Below are 16,668 nucleotides of genomic sequence, written 5' to 3' on the forward strand. Positions count from 1 at the left end.
GTCTACACTTTGTTTTCATACATGGATCCTCTCTCGGATTTCATGGCTTCCAGCCATTTGTCGGAATCCGAGCCCACCATCGCTTTCTCCATAATTCGTAGGTTCACTGTTGCTCAACAACATGACCTCCAAGACAGGGTTACCGTACCACTCTGCAGTAGTACGCGACCTTGTCGACCTACGAGGCTTGTAGTAACTTGATCCGATGCTTGATGATCACCATCATCAGCTTCCACTTGAATTGGTGTAGGCGCCACAAGAACAACTTCCTGCACCCTGCTACACACTGGTTGAAGTGATGGTTCAGTAACCTCATCAAGTTCTACTACCCTCCCACTCAATTCTTTCGAGAGAAACCTTTCCTCGAGAAAGGATCCGTTTCTAGAAACAAACACTTTGCTTTCGGATCTGAGATAGGAGATGTACCCAACTGTTTTGGATATCCTATGAAGATGCATTTATCCGCTTTGGGTTCGAGCTTATCAAACTGAAACCTTTTCACATAAGTGTCGAAGCCCCAAACTTTCAAGAAACGACAATTTAGATTTCTCTAAACCTCAGTCTATGCTGTGTCATCTCAACGGAAATACGCGGTGCCCTATTTAAAGTGAATGCGGTTGTCTCTAATGCATAACCCATAAACGATAGTGGTAATTCGATAAGAGACATCACAGTATGCACCATACTAAATAGTGCGTGGCTATGACGTTCAGACACATCATCACACTATGATGTTCCAGGTGGCATGAACTGCGAAACAATTTCCACATTGTCTTAAGTGCGTACCAAAAACTCGTAACTCAGATATTCATTTCTATGATCATATCGTAGACAGTTCATCCTCTTGTTACGATGAACTTCACTCTGAAACGGAATTGAACTTTTCAATATTTCAGACTTGTGATTCATTAAGTAAATACTCCTGTATCTACTCAAATCGTCAGTGAAGTAAGAACATAATGATATCCACTGCGTGCCTCAGCACCCATTGGACTTCATACATCAAAATGTATTACTTCCAACAAGTTACTATCTTACTTCATCTCAATGAAAACAAGGCCTTGCTCATGTGGTATGATTTGCATGTCACCAGTGATTCGAAATCAGGTGAGTACAAAGATCCATCAGCATGGAGCCTCTTCATGCAATTTATACTAACATGACTCAAGCGGCAGTGCCACAAGTAAGTGGTACTATCATCATCAACTCGTATCTTTTGGCACCAATATCATGAACATGTGTAACACTACGATCGAGATTCAATAAACCATTGAAGGTGATTATTCAAGAAAATAGAGTAACCATTATTCTCTTTAAATGAATAATCGTATTGCAATAAACACGATCCAATCATGTTCATGCTTAACGCAAGCACCAAATAACAATTATTTAGGTTTAACACCAATACCGATGGTAGAGGGAGCGTGCGGCGTTTGATCATATCAATCTTGGAAACACTTCCAACACGTATCGTCACCTCGCCTTTAGCTAGTCTCCGTTTATGCCGTAGCTTTCATTTCGCGTCACTAATCACTTAGCAACCGAACCGGTATCCAATACCCTCGTGCTACTAGGAGTACTAGTAAAGTACACATCAACATCATGTATATCAAATACACTTCTTTCGACTTTTGCCAGCCTTCTTATCTACCAAGTATCTTGAGTTGCTCCGCCTCAGTGATTGTTCCCCTCATTACAGAAGCACTTAGTCTCGGGTTTGGGTTTAATCTTGGGTCTCTTCATTAGTGCAGCAACTGTTTTGCCGTTTCACGAAGTATCCCTTCTAGCCCTTGCCTTTCTTGAAACTTAGTGGTTTTACAAACCATCAACCATTGATGCTCCTTCTTGATTTCTACTTTCGCAGTGTCAAACATCGCGAATCGCTCAAGGATCATTGCATGTATCCTTGATATGTTATAGTTCATCACGAAGCTCTCACAGCTTGGTGGCAGTGACTTTGGAGAACTATCACTATCTCATCTGGAAAATTAACTCCCACTTGATTCAAGCGATTGTCGTACTCAGACAATCTGAGCACATGCTCAACGATTGAGCCTTTTCTCCTGTGCTTTGTGGACAAAGAATCTTGTCGGGGGTCTCGTACCTCTTAACAAGGGCACAAGCATGAAATCACAATTTCATCTCTTTAGAACATCACTTATGTTCCATGACGTTTTACAACGTTTTCGGCGCCTTGCTTCTAAGCCATTAAGTATTTTTGTACTGAACTATCGTGTAGTCATCAGAAACGTGTATGTCGGATGTTCACAGCATCCACAGACGACGCTCGAGGTGCAGCACACCGAGTGGTGCATTAAGGACATAAGCCTTCTGTGCAGCAACGAGGACAATCCTCGGTTTTACAGACTCAGTCTGCAAAGTTTGCTACTATCAACTTTCAACTAAATTTTCTCTAGGAACATATAAAACAGTAGAGCTATAGCGCAAGCTACATCGTAATTCGCAAAGACCATTAGACTATGTTCATGACAATTAGTTCAATTAATCATATTACTTAAGAACTCCCACTCAAAAAGTACATCTCTCTAGTCATTTGAGTGGTGCATGATCCAAATCCACTATCTCAAGTCCGATCATCACGTGAGTCGAGAATAGTTTCAGTGGTAAGCATCTCTATGCTAATCATATCAACTATACGATTCATGCTCGACCTTTCGGTCTCATGTGTTCCGAGGCCATGTCTGCACATGCTAGGCTCATCAAGCATAACCCGAGTGTTCCGCGTGCGCAACTGTTTTGCACCCGTTGTATGTGAACGTTGAGTCTATCACACCCGATCATCACGTGGTGTCTCGAAACGATGAACTGTAGCAACGGTGCACAGTCGGGGAGAACACAATTTCGTCTTGAAATTTTAGTGAGAGATCACCTCATAATGCTACCGTCGTTCTAAGCAAAATAAGGTGCATAAAAGGATTAACATCACATGCAATTTATAAGTGACATGATATGGCCATCATCACGTGCTTCTTGATCTCCATCACCAAAGCACCGGCACGATCTTCTTGTCACCAGCGTCACACCATGATCTCCATCATCATGATCTCCATCAACGTGTCGCCATCGGGGTTGTCGTGCTACTCATGCTATTACTACTAAAGCTACGTCCTAGCAAAATAGTAAACGCATCTGCAAGCACAAACGTTAGTTATAAAGACAACCCTATGGCTCCTGCCGGTTGCCGTACCATCGACGTGCAAGTCGATATTATCTATTACAACATGATCATCTCATACATCCAATATATCACATCTCATCATTGGCCATATCACATCACAACCATACCCTGCAAAAACAAGTTAGACGTCCTCTAATTTTGTTGTTGCATGTTTTACGTGGTGACCATCGGTATCTAGTAGGATCGCATCTTACTTACGCAAACACCACAACGGAGATATATGAGTTGCTATTTAACCTCATCCAAGGACCTCCTCGGTCAAATCCGATTCAACTAAAGTTGGAGAAACCGACACTTGCCAGTCATCTTTGAGCAAAGGGGGTTACTCGTAACGATGAAACCAGTCTCTCGTAAGCGTACGAGTAATGTCGGTCCAAGCCGCTTCAATCCAACAATACCGCGGAATCAAGAAAAGACTAAGGAGGGCAGCAAAACGCACATCACCGCCCACAAAAACTTTTGTGTTCTACTCGAGAAGACATCTACGCATGAACCTAGCTCTGATACCACTGTTGGGGAACGTCGCAAGGGAAACAAAAATTTTCCTACGCGCACGAAGACCTATCATGGTGATGTCCATCTACGAGAGGGGATGAGTGATCTACGTACCCTTGTAGATCGTACAGCAGAAGCGTTAGTGAACGCGGTTGATGTAGTGGAACGTCCTCACGTCCCTCGATCCGCCCCGCGAACAATCCCGCGATCAGTCCCACGATCTAGTACCGAACGGACGGCACCTCCGCGTTCAGCACACGTACAGCTCGACGATGATCTCGGCCTTCTTGATCCAGCAAGAGAGACGGAGAGGTAGAAGAGTTCTCCGGCAGCGTGACGGCGCTCCGGAGGTTGGTGATGATCTTGTCTCAGCAGGGCTCCGCCCGAGCTCCGCAGAAACGCGATCTAGAGGAAAAACTATGGAGGTATGTGGTCGGGCAGCCGTGAGAAAGTCGTCTCAAATCAGCCCTAAAACCTCCGTATATATAGGTGGGAGGGAGGGGAGGAGGCAGCCTCAAAACCTAAAGGTTTGGCCGAAATTGGAGGTGGAGGAGTCCTACTCCAATCCTACTTGGAGTAGGATTCCACCTTCCCACTTGGAAACTCTTTCCACCTTGTGTTTTTTCCTTCTCAAACCTTATGGGCCTTAGTGGGAACTTATTCCAGCCCACTAGGGGCTGGTTTATCTCTTCCCATAGCCCATGAGACCCCTTGGGGCGTGACACCCCTCCCGATGGTCCCCGGCACCCCTCCCGGCACTCCCGGTACACTACCGATGAGCCCGAAACTTTTCCGGTAATGCACGAAAACCTTCCGGTAACCAAATGAGGTCATCCTATATATCAATCTTCGTTTCCGGACCATTCCGGAAACCCTCGTGACGTCCGTGATCTCATCCGGGACTCCGAACAACATTCGGTAACCAACCATATAACTCAAATACGCATAAAACAACGTCGAACCTTAAGTGTGCAGACCCTGCGGGTTCGAGAACTATGTAGACATGACCCGAGAGACTCCTCGGTCAATATCCAATAGCGGGACCTGGATGCCCATATTGGATCCTACATATTCTACGAAGATCTTATCGTTTGAACCTCAGTGCCAAGGATTCATATAATCACGTATGTCATTCCCTTTGTCCTTCGGTATGTTACTTGCCCGAGATTCGATCGTCAGTATCCGCATACCTATTTCAATCTCGTTTACCGGCAAGTCTCTTTACTCGTTCCGTAATACAAGATCCCGCAACTTACGCTAAGTCACATTGCTTGCAAGGCTTGTGTGTGATGTTGTATTACCGAGTGGGCCCCGAGATACCTCTCCGTCACACGGAGTGACAAATCCCAGTCTTGATCCATACTAACTCAACTAACACCTTCGGAGATACCTGTAGAGCATCTTTATAGTCACCCAGTTACGTTGCGACGTTTGATACACAGAAAGCATTCCTCCGGTGTTAGTGATTTATATGATCTCATGGTCATAGGAATAAATACTTGACACGCAGAAAACAGTAGCAACAAAATGACACGATCAACATGCTACGTCTATTAGTTTGGGTCTAGTCCATCACATGATTCTCCTAATGATGTGATCCCGTTATCAAGTGACAACACTTGCCTATGGCCAGGAAACCTTGACCATCTTTGATCAACGAGCTAGTCAACTAGAGGCTTACTAGGGACAGTGTTTTGTCTATGTATCCACACAAGTATTGTGTTTCCAATCAATACAATTATAGCATGGATAATAAACGATTATCATGAACTAAGAAATATAATAATAACTAATTTATTATTGCCTCTAGGGCATATTTCCAACACTCAAGACGTGGCGACATTACCTTCTAGGGAAGCGATGTGAGATATATATAGACCACAAAAGTCTGAAATATATCTTCACTCAGAGGGAGCTGAATATGAGGCAGCGGAGATGGCTTGAGTTAATCAAGGATTACGACCTCAGCATTTAGTATCATCCCGGCAAGGCGAACGTGCTAGCCGATGCCTTAAGCCGGAAGGCAGGCTCCTTGAACGTCACGCTCAAGGAAAGGTTACCCGTCTTGTATGAAGAGATGGAGGACTTCGGGCTTGAGATAGTCGAACCAGGGTACCTGGCCAACCTCGAGGTCAAACCTACTCTGGCAGACGATATCAAGGAAGCCCAAAAGGGGCACAAGAGTATCGAAGGCCTCAAGAGGAAGGTGCGAGAAGGCAAAGCCCCAGGATTCTCGATTGATGAGCAAGGAGTACCGTGGTACGGGAAGCGCTTGTGCGTACCTAACAAGGCCGAACTTAAGGACATGATCCTGCAAGAGGCTCATGACACACCGTACTCTATCCATCCAGGTGGTACCAAGATGTACCAAGACATCCGAGAACGATTCTGGTGGCATAGCATGAAGAGAAAAATTGGCTCCTATGTCGCTAAATGCGATGTATGCCAGCGAGTCAAGGCTGAACACCAGCGACCTGCTGGATTGCTGCAACCTCTTCAAGTGCCGGCATGGAAGTGGGATAAAATCGGCATGGACTTCATCACCGGGTTGCCCCGTCGAATAAGGGTCATAACTCCATTTGGGTCATAGTCAATCATTTGACCAAGGTGGCCCATTTCATCCCCGTTAACACCACCTACGATGGCAGCCAGCTGGCCAGTCTATACATTCATCGAGTGGTGAGTCTCCATGGAGTTCCCAAGGAGATCGTGTCCGACCGCGGCACGCAATTCACCTCAAGATTTTGGAAGAAGTTTCAAGAAGCTCTCGGAACCAAACTCTCCTTCAGTACGGCTTTCCACCCGCAGACGGGCGGACAGACCGAGAGGGTAAACCAGATACTTGAGGACATGCTCCACGCCTGTGTTTTGGCTCATGGTGCCAAGTGGGAAGATTGCCTGCCATTTGCTGAGTTTTCTTACAACAACAGCTACCAGTCCAGCCTTCAGATGGCCCCATTTGAAGCGTTATATGGGCGGAAGTGCCGCACCCCGCTCAATTGGTCCGAAACCGGTGAAGGACTAGTTTTCGGACCAGAAGCACTGCAGGAAGCAGGGGACAAGGTTCACCTTGTCCAAGAAAACTTGGAGGCAGCTAAGTCAAGGCAGAAGAGCTATGCGGACCCTCGCCGCAGAAACGTGGAGTTTGTTCCCGGAAACCAGGTGTAGTTGCGAGTCACGCCTCTCAAGGGGACCAAGCGTTTCCACGTCAAGGGGAAGCTAGCTCCAAGGTTCATTGGACCCTTCAAGGTCACGACAAGGCGCGGGGAAGTAGCTTATCAGTTGGAGCTACCTCCTGAGCTTTCGGGTGTGCACAACGTGTTCCACGTGTCACAGCTCCGAAAGTGTTTGCAAGTGCCGAACCGTCCCGATCTTTACAAGGACATTGATCATCAAGCTATTGACCTTCAACCAGATCTTACCTACCGCGAGAGACCGATCCACATTTTGGATGAAGCCGAGCGTTGCACCAGAAGCCGCACCATCAAGTTTTTCAAGGTTCAGTGGAGTAACCATACCGAAGCAGAAGCCACGTGGGAACGTGAAGACTATCTCCGATCAGAATTTCCCGAGCTATTTAACGCTTAGCTTAGGAATCTCGGGGACGAGATTCTTGTAAGAGGGATAAGTCTGTCACACCCTGTTTTTCACCACAAGTGTTTTATGTTGCAAAAATCAGAGCTTGTTAAAACTTGTTCAAATAATGTTGTGAGTACAATGTGAACCCTTGTATGAGTGAATGCTTGCTTGTTTGATGACTCAAACCCATGAAAACTTATTATTTTGCTCTCTTCAAAAACCTTTTTTCCTTTATATCAAGATCACCTTCACCATGTTGGGATACACTACTAGCTCAGGAAGCCAAGTGGCACTTCCAACCAAAGTTTGTGGTCTGATCCAAATATTATTTTCATTCATTAAAAACATTAATTGGTGATTTAAAATATCATTTTCCTATTTTATATCTATGTCTGTTTCTAAGGCCAGTAATGATATTCCCACAAGGAAAATTGCTTTCCTGCCTTAGAAAATTCTAAGTAAATTCATGGAAGCTCAGAAGGACATATATTTTCCATATATTAGATTTTCAACCATGTTTTATATTAATATTATTTGAGTAAAACCCTGAAAACCATTTTTGTCTGTTTTAGCTTTTTGAGATGTTTCCAAAGGAAATTATCTCAGTAAATTCCCATAAAATTACAGGAGCCCTCCCAAGACATATTAGGTGCTCACCTAAAATCTCACCTTGATCCAAGGTGGGGAAGTGCACCTAATGAGCCCAAAACCCTCTCTGTCCAGAGTAGAGTTGGAACAACTCTACATTGCAAAGTTTCTCCAATGAAGCTGAAACTTTGCAGAGGTGTTTGACACCCCAAATGAGGACTCCACACTAAAGATGGGATTTGTGAGACTCTGTTTGGACACACTTCCTTTGTAGAGGACATTACTGGTCATTTTGAGGCATTTTCAAGTTTACAAAGCCAAACTGGTTCAATGGAGCTCAAATTTGGTGAAACCCCATGTTTTTACCCCAAGACCAAACCTGTTAAGTTTCATTTCCAGTGGTGGAGTGGAAGCACCCCAAGTCACTGTCGAACACCTATTGACAGGAAGGTAAAACCCCTCCTAGCCACTGTTTTACCCAATGGCAAGGCCTCAAACTTGGTGGGTTAGAGCCCCAGAACACCCTGAGCACCCAGTCAATCAGCCCCTCCCCAACTCCAAGCACAAGTGACAAGAACTCCAATTTGAGCCGCAGGGCAGTACTGGCAACACCAGTGTTCCTTGCTCCCTTGACCAGCTCAAGCTCCCACTAAACCACAACGGCTAGGCACACTCCCAGCAACACTCAGGACATGGAGGACACGTCCCAAGTGCCCCAGAGCGCGCCAGCATGTCGTGGCATGCCAAAACTGCGCTCTGGGCGCGCTGCAGAGAGCCTCCCGCAAGGGGACGACGCCCCGGCCGGTCCCAACCTCCCCAGTTATGTCCAAGCACTCCCCCGACATCTATTCAGTGCAAAGCTACCCCCAGGGACCCTCTCCCCTCGCGCAAGAGCTCAGGCGACGCGTGCCCGTGCACGCCCGACGCGGCCGAGCATGCACGGTCGCTGCGGCTCGACCCCACTCGCTTTCCCTCTGCGGCCGATGCACCAGGAGGTCCTAAACCACGTCCCGAACCCGTGGTTTCGCGGCCAACACCTCATTGTGCTCGCACGCGCGCCACGGTGAGTCACCGGCGCGCCCGAGTCGGGTCACCATCGCTGGCCTATAAATAGGTCCCCGCGGCACCCCAGCACCCTCCAAGCAGCTTCAGCACAACCGGTAGACACCCCCTAGCCACCCAATCGAGCTCGCAGAGCCCCGGTGCTCGAGATCGACTGAGGCCCCTCCGCCTCGGAGCTCCGGTCGATCTCCGGCTACACGTCGACTCCTGCGCTGCCCGACCTCCCATTACACTCCCCTTGACACCACGAACATTTCCCCCAACTTTCCCGAGCGAATCCGTGCCCCTAGCCACTAGTTCAACACCAACCCGAAACCCTTCCGCCACAGTCACCTCGTCGCCGGCGACCCAGACCACCTCCGGTGACGTCCCGACCACGAGCAGGTAGGCGGAGGCACGAGGGACCCGTTCCCGCTCCTAGATTGGCCTGAGGACAACGACAGCCTCGTCGGCGTCCGTCTCCACCTCTCTGGCTGGAGGTAGGAGAAGGACCCGACAGGTGGAGCCCACCTGTCGGTGTCCTGGGGCAGCCAGCGCGCGCAGCCGCTGACGCTGACCCCAGGGGCCCGCAGGTCAGGTTTGAACCAGGCCCGCGCGCGCCTGGTGGCCAGGCCTGCTGGCTGGGCCGGCTGGATTTGTTCCCCTGGCCTTTTCCTTTTATTTTAATCCAATAACTTAAATGATTTTTATAAAAATATTTAGCCAGTAGAAAAATATGATTCTTCCACCAGTAATTTTCTAAAAATGTGTACTATTTGATTCTGTAGTGTTTGACATTTATCAAAAACAGAAACTATTTTGGTATAATAAAATGATATTAAAAGCACTGATTTGCTTCTGTTTGCTTTTAAATAAATATGCTTAGCTAATAAAAACTATAGCAAACATTTTCCTAAATGATAAACTGAATTTATTCAAACTTTGCAACATTTTTAAAAGCACTTTGTGATCTGTTTTAGTGAGAGCTATTATTTATTTATTCCTTTCTTGACGGTAGAGTTACCGAGTGACGGAGGATCCGGAGCGGAAGACCTCGAAGACCCCGGATACCTAGCTGACCAAGGCAAGCAGCCTTTGACCATGACTTGAGCATATGAAATGATGCATTCTAGAATAGCACGTACTTTTCCCGTTGCATGTGATCACAGTGCTGGTTCATCATTGATGTGATGGTACCGAAGGCTTCTTCTTCGAAGTACTTGCATGGTAGTTATGTTATTCACATGGCTCCTCGGAGCACAAACATGATGAGCTGACCCTACTATCTATGAGGATCATGCTACTGTCATGTTGATTAGTAAAGTTATAAAATCATTGCATTGAGCTTGACCCTACCCCGTGAGGGTCATGTTATTACCATATTGACAAGTAAAGATAGAAGCATTTTATCATGAGCATGATGATGAGTTAAATGAAGAATTTATGAAAACCCCGTCGGGTGCCACTAATGCCCGAGGGTGATGATGAGTTGGTGATCACTTTTGTGAAGTGATGCACCGGTGTTTTTGTGTGAGTATGGTTTCGGAAATGGGATTAGATTTATGATGTGTCGACCGTCCCAACCTTACCAGTACGACCACGATACCCCTTTATGGGACGGGGCTTTGTTGATTACTCTGGTCGGTGCTAGCAAAGAGCCACATTACTAGTGGGGGGAGTGATCAGTGTCACTCTCGTGATGGGGTCGTGCCAGGTAGGATGACTATGCCATTATTATGAGTTCCACGCACACCGTTGGTTCCCGCATGGTTGATACTGTCCAGAGTCGGTGCTCGTAAGACGTACAACATGTGGGCTGGGTACCAATCGAGTGGACCTCTTTGTCTAGTATCGTCAGGGGAAAGATGATGATCGGGTACTTACCTCGGGTATATGTGATATACCGCTAGTGGTGGATGACACAGAAGTTTCCCGTTTCTCGTGGGTCTAGCGTACTACCTCTGCAGAGTGTAAACTATTCGAATAGCCGTGTCCACGGTCAAGGACAGTTGGGTGATGCTGCTTAAACTACGTCCAGCGTTTCCGCATAAACCAAAAGTGTGTGTGAGTAGTGTTAAAAAGGTGTTGTTATAATCATGATAGAATATGACCAAGTTCGGTGACTTGGCATATAGGGTAAACCCGGATGGTTTAACCCTCATTAATACATTGAGGTTATGACAAGTCCGATGACTTGGCATATAGGGTGAACCCGGATGGTTCAACCCTTAGCAGATATGATGATATCTGTAACCTGTTCTTCAAGAGTAATTCTTTAATCTGTTGCATAAACCTGATCATTCCACCAAATTGCATTCCACTAAAGATGCATGTTACTGTTATTTTTCACTATAAATATTCATATCATGGGCTGTTTGCGAGTACATTCAAAGTACTCATTGGCTTGCCAGTGGTTATATTATTGACCAGACATGGAAGGACCGGAGTTTGGCGATGAGTACGTCGTCGGAGATGAACCTGCGATCTAGGACGCTTTCAAGTCAGAATGCTTGTCGGTGTAGGCTTGAAGGCATGGGCACCGCTTAGCCCTTACGAGTTTCCGCTACTCGATGTATCTGTTTAATTTGGCCTTAGGCCTCGCTCTTGAACCCAACCTTCTGGTCGTTTGACGTAATAATTTCGGTACTTGGATGTAAGACTCTATTATTCAGTATCTGTGTTCAGTGAACATTGATCCTTGGGGTCACTCGGCACGGCGAACTTGACTTGCTAGTCGGGGTCCCCACATGGCGACAAGTGCGAGGTTGAGTTTGGTTTGGTCAATGGTTATTCACTCAATCATCTTCCTCCGCAATACAACAACGGGCAAAGATCGACAATCTAACTTGCAAGGGGGGTGTCTTTGATCATAATGCTTCAACGATCTTACGTTCTTACTTAGTAGGGCAATGGTTCATGCAGTTTATAAAACCTTTGAGATTAATCTAGCTTATGTAGGTCTAGTCTTCTGTAATTTTTTCATTGGAGGCTCCAAAAAAAATAAAAAAGGCAAAAGATGAATCTAGAGGCAACCACGTGAAAGAACTTTGAGGCAACTTTCAGTCATATAATAAAACTTTGTTGTCTGTGTATATTTTGGTTTATTCGTTCGCATGTACTACCTCCGTCCATAAATACTTGTTCAAGAAATAGATACAATCGATGTCACTATAACTAAAATAAGCCTAGATACATCCGTTTTAGGACAAGTATTTTCGAACGAAGAGACTAATTTTTATGTGTTTTATGAATAAAATTGTTTTTCTAAGATATCGAATTGTGGGCAATTTCTAAGGTAAAACATCCTTAGTTTTTCTATAATTTTCTTAGTGAACACTGCTATCTTTATTACTCCCTCAGTTTCTAAATATATGTCTTTTAAGAGATTGCACTACAATCTACATACGGATGAATATAGAAAGATTTTAAAATATAGAGCACTCATTTTGCTTTGTATGTAGACCATAATAGAATATTAAAAAGACTTATACTCCATGTGTTCCTAAATATAAGTCTTTTCACAGGTTTCATCAGTGGACTATATACAAATATATATAGATATACTTTAAAGTATATATTTACTTATTTTATTTCGTATGTAATCCCTTAGTTAAATCTTTAAAAAACTTATATTTAAGAACGGATGAAGTATTTTGCAACAAAGCGAGTAGGTTATAGTACTATATGGACCCAACATCCAAAGCCATGTCCAAACCACCCTAGAGCTCGCATAAAACCGGATCTCCTACTTGCCGCATTCTGCGGCAGGGAGCCGCTCACACGTACAGGGAGGGTCGCCCGACTAGGCCGGTCTATTTTTTTTGCCTAAAATATATCAGATAATTTTCTTTTCTGTTTCTTTTTGTTCCTTTTATGCTTATTTCCTTTTTTTCCTTTTTCGTTTTTTCTTTCCCTTTTCCTTTTTATTTTCAAATTTGAAGCAAAAACATATTTTGAATTTGAAGATCAATTTTCCAAAATTCAGAATATTTTCAGAATTTATGAAAAAAGTCTGAAAATGATAAATTTTTAAAATTTGGAACATTTTTTAAAAGCAAGAACATTTTTTAAACGAACATAGTTTAAAAACTGGGAACTTTTGATATTTCAAACATTTTTTGAAAATACCAAACATTTTCTTAAAATACGGAACATTTTATTATAAAACCAATTTTTTTAAAAATCCCTTTTTTCAAGTTATGAATGTTTTTGAAAATGTCAACTATTTGAAATTTAGAACATTTTCTAGAAAAGCAAAAAACATTTTTCGAATTTTATGTACAATTTTTAAAAATCCAGAACATATTTTAAAAGTCCAGAATAGTTTTTGAATGTAAAAAATTATAATGTTTGAGAAATGACAATTCTTTGATATTTGGAACATTTTTTAAAAGCAAGAACATTTTTGAAAATTTAAGAACAATTTTCAAACCCAAACTTTATTAAAAAAATGTACAATATTTTTATATTTCAAATATTTTCTGTAAATACCAAACATTCTCTTGAAATACCAAACATTTTTTTAAAATAGCGAACATTTTTTAAAAATTCCTAACATTTTGTGAAGGTACGAATGTTTTTAAAAAGGGGAAAACTTGTGTTCAAGTGACCGATTTTTTCTGGTACGTCCGCCGAATGCTACGCTCGCCACACATCTTGAAATGACCCACACACATCACATCTCTCCTTAATCCTTATCTCTTTGGAACTCTCGTCACTAATGCGTTCTCTACCTACTCATATTCCTGCAACTGGCCACCTGTTTCAGAAAACAAAGCGTAGCACATCGTATGCTACAGACCGAACTAGAAGGTAACTCCATTGGTGGTGGCCTCTACGATCATGGCGAAGCGACCAGAATGGTCGGGTCCGAGCGGCGTACATCGATGCCGACCAGGTACTCGTAGGGAAGAGCCTTCAACATGTCTCGTCCACGCACGGTGCGTCCACCTAGTTGGAGCGAAGGAGCAACGAGGTGACCTGGTCGGAGGTCCAGTGCTCGTCGCCGACGGGGATGGGCGGCGCCTCTCCTCCCTCTGCGCCGTTCGACGGAGCTCTCAGTGAACGACAATTGTTATTTTCTCGCAACATCCTCCTTGTTGCAAGAAAATTTTCTGCAACATTAGTTATGTTTGAAAACTATTCTGTTGAAACAAAACTGCAACATTAGCTTTGTTGCAAAAAAAATGTACAATAATATCTAGGACCGATCGATAGATGTTTCCGCAACGCGATTTTTGTTGCCGAAAATATTATATAACAAACTTCGTTGTGAATAAATTTTTATAGATATTCCCCCAACACGATCTTTGTTTCTGAAACATAGACCTTGTTTTAGAAAAAACAACGATTCAGAAGGAGCGCAACAAAGGTCGTGTTGCAAAAACCCGAGCGCAATACATGCCTTGTTGCGAAAGTTGATGTACGCTCACTAAAAAAAGATCAGACGGTTGACGAGCTAACGATCCTACGACTATTAATACGATGGATGTTTTCTAAACATCACCATACAGAAGCCTAGCAGCCCCCTTTTCAAAAATGATAACTGTTTTAAATTTAGAACATTTTATAGAAGCAAATACATTTTTCTAAATTGAAGAACAATTTCAAACATGAACTTATTTGATAAAATAACCTTGGGAAAAAAGAAATAAAGAAACTGAAAATAAAAATCAAAAATGAAAAAAAGTAACAGAAACATAAAAATGAAAAATGAAAAAAAGTAAACAACGAGAAAAGGGGTTCCGGAAACCTCCTATAGGTTCCCAAAACCAATGGATAAGAGTAACGGGCTGGCCCAAATATTGTTTGGGGGGTTGCCGAGCATTGACTCCCTGCAGCACTATGCGGTGAGTAGCATATTTCCATAAAACCTACGACCTCTCGATTTAGTTTTCCAAACTAATCTGCACCCGGGCCTGAATTCAACTGGATGGGCTCTCTTCCCTAATTTCCTCGAACGAAAAAATCCCACCTAAACTATTATGTTTGCCTCAAAAAAAAAAAACCTAAACAATTTTGTTAATCACGTAACAAACAACACGCAGGTGTAGCATCTCTCGTACAACTATAGTATTTCTCCATTTCAAGAGCCTCACATGGTTAACTAGTCATTTCACATAGGGAATTCCCTATTTAATGCTATCGTGTCAAATTGCTCGACAAACACACATGGCCGAGTATAGCGAGCTAGACCAACTCAGACCCGGGAGCAGCTTCATTTCGTTCGAATTGTTTTGGCTCGACTTTACCTTATCTGGTTTTTATGATTTATTTCTTTTTTCTTTTGCTTTGGTTTGTCCTTTTTACGCTTTCGTTTTCTTTTCTTTTTGTGATTTATTCTTTCTTGACAAGATTTTGTTACATTTTTTTACTCTACTGACTTCCTTCAGGATTTTCTTAATTTCTTCAGATTTCTTTTGTCCTTTTTACCCTTTCTCTTTTCCGACCTTGTTTTTTTTATAAGGGGATTGAGATTTTGTTTTAAATTTTATGAACATTCTATAACTTTGTGAATTTTATAGGATTATCAATAAATTTCAAAACACACTGAGCATTTTAAACGAATGCAATGATTTATTTTCTATGTAGTTCAAATATGCTTTCACGGTGAATTTTTCTTAATCCGCTAGAACTTTTTAATATGGGGAACGCTACTAATCCATCGGTAGATATCTAATAAAACATACATCACCACGATAACCGTCAGAACTCTGCCTGCGCAGTCGCCAACAACCATCTATTCTAACTCCCGGCACACAGTTCGGTCGCCTTCTTCGATACATTAATTCCCGAAACAACAAACAAGTTGCGGAAACAACCGCTTTGTTTCGGCCCCGACAGAGCTGCAGATGGCTATAGACTTTTTTCTGTCACAAAGATTTAATACGGGGTGATCGATAGATTGAGCTGACAGTTTTTACAACAAGCATAATGTCGCGTTCGGATGTTTGCAACGGGGACCGTGTTGTGAAACTTTTGCAACATAGACATTATTACAGAAATTTTTCTGCAACAAAGCTAATGTTGCAGATTTTTTTAACTTTACGTTGGTTTTACGAAAAATGTTCTGCAACATAACTGATGTTGCAAAAAAAATTCTTGCAACAATGAAAATGTTGCAGAAAAAAACCCAAATCCGTCTTCCTAGCCAGACGAGCCCCGAAACACCCCTACTATTATCCAGTATTAGGAATGTTTGTCCTGAAACAACAGGTGAGTTGTAGAAAAATGTAAACGACTACGGCAGACGCGAGGACGCTGTCACCGTCTGATCAACACACAATCAAACGGCCACGGAACTGGCGGACGGCCGCGCGCGATCAGCCGGTAGAAGTTAATCTTTTCCCTTTTAATATGCAGTGAATATTCCTAAAAAAATGCAGAAATATCTATTTTGTAAACCAGCGTGTTATATTTTTTACAATTTTATATCTTACAATTTATTTTAAATATGTAAAAAAGATGCAAAATAATTTGTGGTTGCATGGTTAGAGGAACGTGGTATCCCCATCCCATTAGGGTTCAAGTCCTAGTATTTGCATTATTTATGAATTTATTTGAGAAATTTCAACGATACTTTTTCAGTTGAAGGAGACGTTTTCGTGAACGACGAGACGCCTATGTTGATTTTGCAAAATCTCAAGATGATATGTCGGCTCAGTCTTTCGAAGGTGCTCATAAGGTAAGGTATGCATGTGTGCATTTATAAAGGCAAGTGTATGCACGTATATATGTGCGTTTGTGTTTGTAATGTGTACTCTCCC

The sequence above is a fragment of the Hordeum vulgare genome, chromosome 3H (genome assembly GCF_904849725.1).
Source record: "Hordeum vulgare subsp. vulgare chromosome 3H, MorexV3_pseudomolecules_assembly, whole genome shotgun sequence".
NCBI classification, from domain to species: domain Eukaryota; kingdom Viridiplantae; phylum Streptophyta; class Magnoliopsida; order Poales; family Poaceae; genus Hordeum; species Hordeum vulgare.